Source organism: Leptonychotes weddellii, chromosome 3 (assembly GCF_054177405.1).
Source record: "Leptonychotes weddellii isolate Sample4059 chromosome 3, ASM5417740v2, whole genome shotgun sequence".
Lineage (NCBI taxonomy): Eukaryota > Metazoa > Chordata > Mammalia > Carnivora > Phocidae > Leptonychotes > Leptonychotes weddellii.
In genome coordinates this window covers 162,619,201-162,627,324 of record NC_138371.1, presented here as the reverse complement: position 1 = coordinate 162,627,324, position 8,124 = coordinate 162,619,201, and the positions used below count along the sequence as shown (strand labels likewise).

The 8,124-nt window shown below is 46.7% G+C and overlaps 1 protein-coding gene across 1 annotated transcript in view; it reads left to right on the top strand.

The window, feature by feature from the left end:
* The first annotated feature begins 5,790 nt into the window (after positions 1–5,790).
* Positions 5,791–8,124, top strand: part of DZIP1 (DAZ interacting zinc finger protein 1) — a 40,665-nt gene continuing 38,331 nt past the window's right edge. Inside the window, exons 1-3 of the mRNA XM_081815106.1 lie at positions 5,791–6,057; positions 6,720–6,817; positions 7,193–7,406. The gene's annotated coding sequence lies outside the window, so the exon portion shown is untranslated. The remainder of the gene's footprint in view (positions 6,058–6,719; positions 6,818–7,192; positions 7,407–8,124) is intronic.

Below are 8,124 nucleotides of genomic sequence, written 5' to 3'. Positions count from 1 at the left end.
TTTATTTATTTATTTATTTATTTATTTATTTATTTAGGGAGAGAACTCAAGTGGGGGGAGGGAGAGGGAGGGGGAAAGAATCTCAAGCAGACTCTTCGGGGAGCCCAGAGCCCAACATGGGGCTTGGCGTCGGGCTCAAACTCAAGACCCTGAGATCATGACCAGAGCCAAAACCAAGAGTCAGACACTCAACCAACTGAGCCACCCAGGAGACCCTTCTGTCCTTTTCTAAGCAACAGTGGCTATCCTGTCTTGAGCTGGTTAGGATCCTAGTATCTGGACGAAGGAAGCTAAGACCCCAGAATCTAGACAAAGAATCTGTAAGTGAAGAGGACATACCTCCCTGAGACAAAAATCCAAATTATTCAAAGGGATATAAAGGTGCTATCCTTTGTTCTGTGATACCTGCATCTTCAAATCTTGACTCTTCAGTTTAGGGAGAGAGAATGTTTTGAAGAAAAGCAGCAGGATACCTTTCCTAAAATAAAGGTCATAGATCTGGGTGATAAAGGGGAGAGTTGGTGCTGTTCATATTAGACAACTATTTGTATTAGACATGTTAATCTTCTGCTTGGAATATCTTCCTTTTGGGGAGTTTCCCTCTCCTTTCTGTGCAGTTGTGTTGGGTACTGGTCTACTGACTGTATCTCAATCACAGTGCATCACCACCATGACCCACTCTAGGTCCATCCCATTCCCTCTCACAGGAATTGGAATCTGGAGTGGGATTCCGAAGGGCTGGAGGAAGAAGGGTCTGGAGAACTCTGGAGCTCACCTGGTTACTGTCTTTCATGAAGCCTAATTGATTTCTCCTTTGGTAATGTGAGCTATCCACTATCCTGCCAGTCACCCCACCCCTTTACGTTAACGGAATCAGTTTCTGTTATTGACAAGCAAAGAACCTTAATTAATATGGAAATTGGTGCCAGAAAATTGGCATCCTTGGGGAAATGTTGGGTGTTTGGAATGAGTTATTTGGCTAATAGGAGGCAAAAGAATCTGAAGCTCCATTAATATTCACGGGCCCTGTTCTTTCACTAAGGTTGGGGCTCTGGGAGCCTAGTAGTTGCTGCACTGACCAATTTAAATGATGAAGAATGGCAGACAACCAGGCATCATGGTTGTTTTCCACCCAACATATAACTTAAAACAGGAGAAGGAGATCAAATCTCAAAATTTCACCTTCGTGATATTCCAGTTTTTTCTGTGACTTTGAGAAACAAACAAACAACAACAACAAAAACCAAAAGTGATTCCTATCTAAAGCTATAAGGCCAAGGATGTACAAACCAAACCCAGAAACTGATTTTGTGAGTTGGGTTCGCAAGTCTTTCTAAGTCTTTCATACGAAGGTTGGAGAAGTGATCAGAAGGCAGTGCATCCTGGCAAATGGAAAAGGCAACATTTAAGAGGACCTGTAAGACTGAATGCAGTACATCTCAAAGATGCACTGGTCCCCAGACCAGTGGCATTGGCATCCCCTGGGAACTTGTTAGAAATGTAAATTTTCAGGGCGCCTGGGTGGCTCACTCTGTCCAGTGTCTGCCTTTGGCTCAGGTCATAATCTCAGTGTCCTGGGATTGAGCACTGCCTTGGGCTCTCTGCTCAGCGGGGAGTCTGCTTCTCCTTCTCCCTCTGTGATCTCTCTCGCTCTTGCTCAAATAAATAAAAATAAAATCTTAAAAGAAATGCAAATTTTCCAGCTCTACCCCAGACCTACTAAATCAGCAACTCTAGGGGTAGGTACAGTTCTGGGGTTTGGCATGTCCTCCAGAGGATGCTGATGAAAGTTTGAGAGGAACTGACATAAAGGAACTGAAGACCTCGAACCATCCTGAAATAACTCCTCACCCTGCTTTCTTTGGCCGAGGACACTTTGCCATCTTTGCATGTGAGAACTAATAATTTCCCTCAGAAGCCAAGTCACACTGTTGCTAGGGCAACCAGCTACATTTCTCATGGCCTTGGTAGGGGGAGGGGAGGCAATCCCGAATATTGGTACATCAGAGTTAGAAGCCTAGAAGAAGTTGTAGAAATTCGCTAACTTACAGCCCCCCAAATTGGGAGAATGTGGGAATAGACTTTGAGGTTGCTAGATCAGGAGCAGGGTCCCTATAGTCTATCCGGCAGAATGTGTAGATATGGGCACCTCCCAGAGATTGTGTATTCAGAGTATAACAAGTTGGGGAAAGACTGTCCAATGTAAATGTGCACTGAATCTCGTCCCACAACAAGTTATATCCCAAAAGTCAGAAATCCCTTACCAAGTATAAAGGAAGGAATTCAGACACTCGAGGAAGAGGGAATAAGGAATTGGATAGATGATGCTCACAGAGTCCAGGCACATCTTGACCACACCTTTGATATAAACTTTCATTTTAGTAATGAAAAGTATAGGTTAAGGGGTATCAGTATGGCTTTATGGCAGGAAGGTGAAGCCGCTCTGGATAGTTTAAGCAGTAAGATAATTGCACCCAACTAGACGCTTGCAAAATCACTGAAAGAGACGGGGGCAGCGTGTGGGGCGGGGGCAGCACCAGAGCTGTGAAGTTCTGGAGTTTGATCCTCTGATAAGAAAAGCCACCACTGTCTCAACCACCCCTTGACAGTGCTGAAAGTTGTGATTAGACACGCTTAGGTCAGCGTCTGCCGTTACCTACTGACGCTTGGATCTGCATGGCCTTGTCTGCCAGCAAAAACAGCAGCAGGAAAATAGCTTCTGTCTCACGTCTCTCTTTGATGTCATTCAAGAGTATGTCTAATCAGCAGAAACCAATTTGCTTCCAGAATATGAGCTGGAAAGGAGTTGGGGAAGCATGGTTTTTCACTTCCCAGCCTCAGCAGAGCAGGAAGATACATTCAAGGAAGGAGAATGAAGGGAAAGTGAACTTATTCTGTACCCATCTCCCATGAGAAGCGACAGCTCTGTACAAAAAGCCTTCTCTAGACTCGGAATGCTGGGTGCGAGAGCCGTCACTGGGATGGACTCCCAGATCTCAGGGGCAGGGGCAGGGGGAGCTCAAGATGCATGTGCCCACGTAGAAGCTGCTAACCACCAGAGGTAAACGGAGCTTGGTTATTCTAGCAGACAGCACCGTGGCCAGGGTAATCAGGTTCCAGTAAAAATAGCCCGACTCTCGTGAGTATCCGGTTGTGATAAATGAATCAGGCTCCAAAGTGCAGCATGTCCGGAAACCATAAGTCCTTATTTGACTTTTTTAAAAAGATTTTATTTATTTATTTAACAGAGAGACACAGTGAGAGAGGGAACACAAGCAGGGGGAGTGGGAGAGGGAGAAGCAGGCTTCCCGCTGAGCGGGGCTCGATGCGGGGCTTGATCCCAGGACCCTGGAATCATGACCTGAGCCGAAGGCAGATGCATAACGACTGAGCCATGCAGGCGCCCCCGTCCTTATTTGATTTCCACCCCACCACAAAGGCCAGGACTGAGCCACCTTCCTCGACAGTTAGGTTTGGGTTTTGTTTTTGTTTTTAACCTATCTTCCAGATCCGTGTTAGTTCAAGGCAATAATACATTTGTGGTTCAATTGAATTGTAAGTTGAAATTGCCACCAGGCCATTTGACTGCTCAGGCCACCAGGAGCCACCAAAGGGAGGAATGGGTTGCTGTGGTGGGTTCAGAATATGGGCTCGAAATCCCTGATGCTTTCTCCCTTCAAAAGGCAAACCTAAGGGCTATCCCCCTTGGGTGTGAGTCAAAGTGACTCGATTCTAACCAGCAAATTTCCCTCTAAGCCCTACTTGTACTGCATCTCACAAATGTTGATAAGTTCTTTTTTTATTTAGTTCCAAATTAAATTTTTCTCTTGAGATTTCTTCTTTGAGCCATGTATTATATAGAAGTGTGTTGTTTAATCTCCAAATATCTTGAAATTTTCCAGCTATCTTTCTCCTATTGATTTCTAGTTTAATTCTGTTATCTCAGAACATATTTTGTATGATTTCTATTTTTTTACATTTGTTAAGGTGTGTTTGATGACCCAGAATGTGGCCTATCTTCCTGAATGTTCCATGTGAGTTTGAGAAGAACATGTATTCTTCTGTTGTTGGATGGAGCAGAGTTAACCATTGAACAACACGGGTTTGAACAGCGGGTCCATTTATACATTGATTTTTTTTTTTTTTAACAAATACAGGACAGTACTATAAATGTATTTTCTCTTATGATTTTCTTTTTTTTAATTTTTAAAAAAATTTTTTAAAATATTTTATTTATTTGACAGAGAGAGAGCATAAGCAGGGGGAGGCAGAGGGAGAGGGAGAAGCAGGCTCCCCACTGAGCAGGAAACCGGATGCAGGGCTCCATCCCAGGACCCTGGGATCATGACCTGAGCTGAAGGCAGACGCTTAACCAACTGAGCCACCCAGGCGCCCCTAAATAGTTGCGTAAAATTGAATTATTTAATTATCATAGCCACTTCCTGCTGGGCTGTGCTAATTGGTATAAGAGATTTGAAAGGATCAAGAATGTATGATTGCTGCTGTGCCAAGCCAAAGTCAACCAGTTCATTTCTTCCAACTCTGCATATATGGGGTAATGTACCGACTGGGGAATCAGGGATACAAGTAACTCAAATGGTATATCATCAAATAATGTTAAACATCATCCTACACACACACACACACACACACACACACTCACACATACCACAAAGGGCTACAGAGTATAGACTTTGCAAAGCAATGGCCTTTCTACTTCATAATGCCTGAAAATTCTACCAAGAGATCTTTACCCATTCTACTTTAGAGGATTCTTACAGGATCTTGGATTCACTTTCAAATTTAAGCATTTTAAAATTCAACAAATTAAAAAATCTTAGCAAGGCTGTCCTAGGCCTAATGATTTCAAGTAAAAACTAAAGAAAGGAATTCACATAAATCCTTATTAAGCCATTACTATGTTTGAAGCCCTGTGCTAAATAAAGTACGGTACAAAGTTGATTTGGTCAGGGAGAAGCACAAGGAAAAGCATTTTAGGTTAACATCTTACCATCCAGCAAAGATTCTGTAGTTAACTCCTTTCTAAGTGAAGAACAATTTTTGCTACAGCAGACACTAACATTTTGCACTCAATGCACTCAAATGCACTCAAATTCCTCAATCTAGGTCAATCTCATGGTTGTTAAAATGATATATGCATACTTTCTGGATTACTCCTTATTTTAAAATACTGAATTTTGCCCAATTGTCAGACCAAGTGTTCCAGTTTTAGGTTAAAAATATAGTCACACTACTCTTGTCCCACGGCATCTCCTCTCCCCCTGCCACTGTCAAACTTTCTACCAACAAAGAACCGTGCTTTGCGTCCTAAAGTGGACATAACCGAAAGACGCGGAAACCTACGTGGGTTTAATCCTTGCGTGCTTGCATGCAGAGTCCCTAATCCCGTTTTCCAAGTCACTCAAACGCAGAGCTGCATCAGAAAGCCTCTTCAAGGTTCCTTGCATCTGCAGACTTCTGCGATTAGAATGCATCTCTTCTTGGGAGAGAATTCACATAAAGCACCCATAGTAAATTAGGTAGCTGAGGGCCAGACCAACCGCAGGGTTGAACTGAATCTGGTTTCTCTTTGAAAAGCCTTCCCGGGGAGAACATCCCACGCCAGCAACAGAGCGCGCCCCCGCACCACGTGTCTGCACCGACAGCCGGATTGGCGGAGCGCATTTTAGCGCTGCGGTCTAGACGCGCACAGTCCCGCCCAGCTGCCAGAGGAGCTGGGACACAGAGAGGAGAGGCCGGAGGGAGGTCGCAGAGGGGAGGGGGGAGGGAGGGGGGTGGGGGATTCCCGAGGAGCCCGCGCACCCGGAGTCTGGGAGGGCCCGAACGGCGCCAGGCCCGCCGCGCCACAACTTGCCCAAACCAGACAAGCTTCATTCTGCGCCCTGGAAGAAGGAGCCGGCCCGCCGCTTCCCGCTCGGCTGCTCCTCGGCCTCGGTGGGCCCCGCCTGCGCCAGCAGCGTTTCTGGGGTCTGGGTCCCCAGCGTCGCCCCCGTCCTCCTGCAGCGCCCGGCGCCCGCCAAGGAGCGCGCAGCTGGGGTGAGCCGAGGAGTCCTTGGGAGCCCGCGGCAGACTCGGCATCTCGGTGCCGGCGTAGCCAGGGCCTCCTCCCGCTTCCCCCGACCGCGAGCCGAGGCACTGCAGACCCCGCTGGCGTGGCTGCGGCAGCCCCCCACTCCCCGTTTCCCTTCTAACGGACAGTGGGGGGGCCTCACTGGAGCCCGTGTAATCCGGCCTTTGTCTTTGCGGGTTCGGGGGGCCACCCGGCAGTGCGCCCGGGACTGGAGGCGCCGCGCCGGGCTGCAGCCCAGCCCCGGGATGGGGGGCGGAGGGAACGGGAAAGCGTGCCCCCTTCTTTCCTGTTCCGGCCATCTTGGGGCCGAGATTCAGCCAAGGGGCAAGGATGGCCCGCAGCGCGGCTCTCTGCGCCCAGAGTGGCGGCAGCGAACGTAGATGGGCGCTTCAGCCCCGCGCACCTCCTCCGACCGTAGTGCGGGCGCGCGGAGAGCCACCCCCCGCGTTCAGCTCCAAGGGCCTGGGCCCAGAGCATGGGTGAATCCCCCTCACACGCCGGAGACACAGAGAACAGGAGAGATATGGGCTGACATTTACTTAACTAAACGCCGAATTCATTCAATCATTCTTTATCCACGTGTCCATTTGGCAAATTCTCAACCCTCTCTGGGCCTGACCTTTGCCAGGTGCTGAGGACATAACGGTGAGCAAGAGAAATCACGGCCCTTGTTCCCGCTGATCCTGCAGCCCAGTGGATGGAGCCCACAGTCCACAGACCTGCCAGGTCGGTATCCTGACGTCCTTTAAACAGGCTGGGAAACTGAGGCCTGGGGCTGACATAACTGGTTCTAGGTCAAGCAGCAAGTAAATGGAAGAATCAAACTTTGAACCTAGGTCTGTAAGTCTTTTATGCCAGGTGCAGTGAACCGTTAATGGTTTTTTTCTTTTTTTTTCCCCAAAGGCCCATTAAAAGTTATTTGGATGTACAGTTTATATGAAGTCATATGATGTGCGTTCTCTATTTCCTGGATGCTTTTATATGGGTTGCTTTCTAGTTCACAGTATCTGGAAAGTGCTAAAAATATTTGACATTACAACTTTGCTTTAAGTTACTCTGAATTGTATTTTCCTTTCTTCTATTCACATATCTGGCTGTTAGGAAAGAAAAAAAATTTCCTGATGGTTGTTCCAAGCAGGGACTCCCCCGTGGATTGAGGAATGTGTGGCTTTTCCTCAGCTCATTGATCTCTGTGGTAGCCACAGGCAGCACCCAAAGGACCCCAAGAATGAGAGGCCTGTGGTCTGCAAGTTGCTGCTAGAGATATTTTAGCCTCTCCAGATAACAGAATGCAACTGCCACACAAGTTCCTAAGGTAAACACCAGGGCCCTCTAAAACTTGATGGTACAAAGCTGATGGGTAAAGTTCCCCTCCATATAATTTTTTTTTTTTTTAACCTTCACATTTTGAGAATGTATTCTTTTGGAAAGACAAGTCAAGTATTACTGTCTGGGGAAATTCCTTGATTTGTACTTCTATCAGTATCTTATATTTAGGTAGGCAACTCATAGAGGAAGAAAGACTCCATTTAAAAAAAAGGGTCTTGGGTGTAAGAAATTGAGAAAACCTGCCACCAAATATAATGAGCCTTGCCACTAATTTAATTTTTTAAACAATTTCATTGAGGTATAATAGACAAATGCACCCTTCATTTTCAATGTACAATTGGATAATTTTTGATAAATGTATATACCAGGTAATCAACAAACAGCACAATCAAAATACAGAACATTCCTGTTATACCGCAAAAGTGTCTTTCTGCCCCTTTGCTGCCAATTCCCCTCCATCCCATTTAATTTTACAGTTTTGTTGCTGAACGTTTTTTAAGTTGTGTGTATAAGATGAGGATGAATAGGCATTTCTAATCGCAAAACCTAAGGCGAGGACAGGAGTGAATAACCGGAGGCTGGCAGCTGGGACCGAAAGTGCCGGGGGGATGTGGCTCTCTACGCCTTAGGGACATGGAGTGTCAGCCCCAGAGCCAGGGAGGGTAGTGGCCCAGAGAACCAGCGCCCAGGAGATGCCCTCTCCG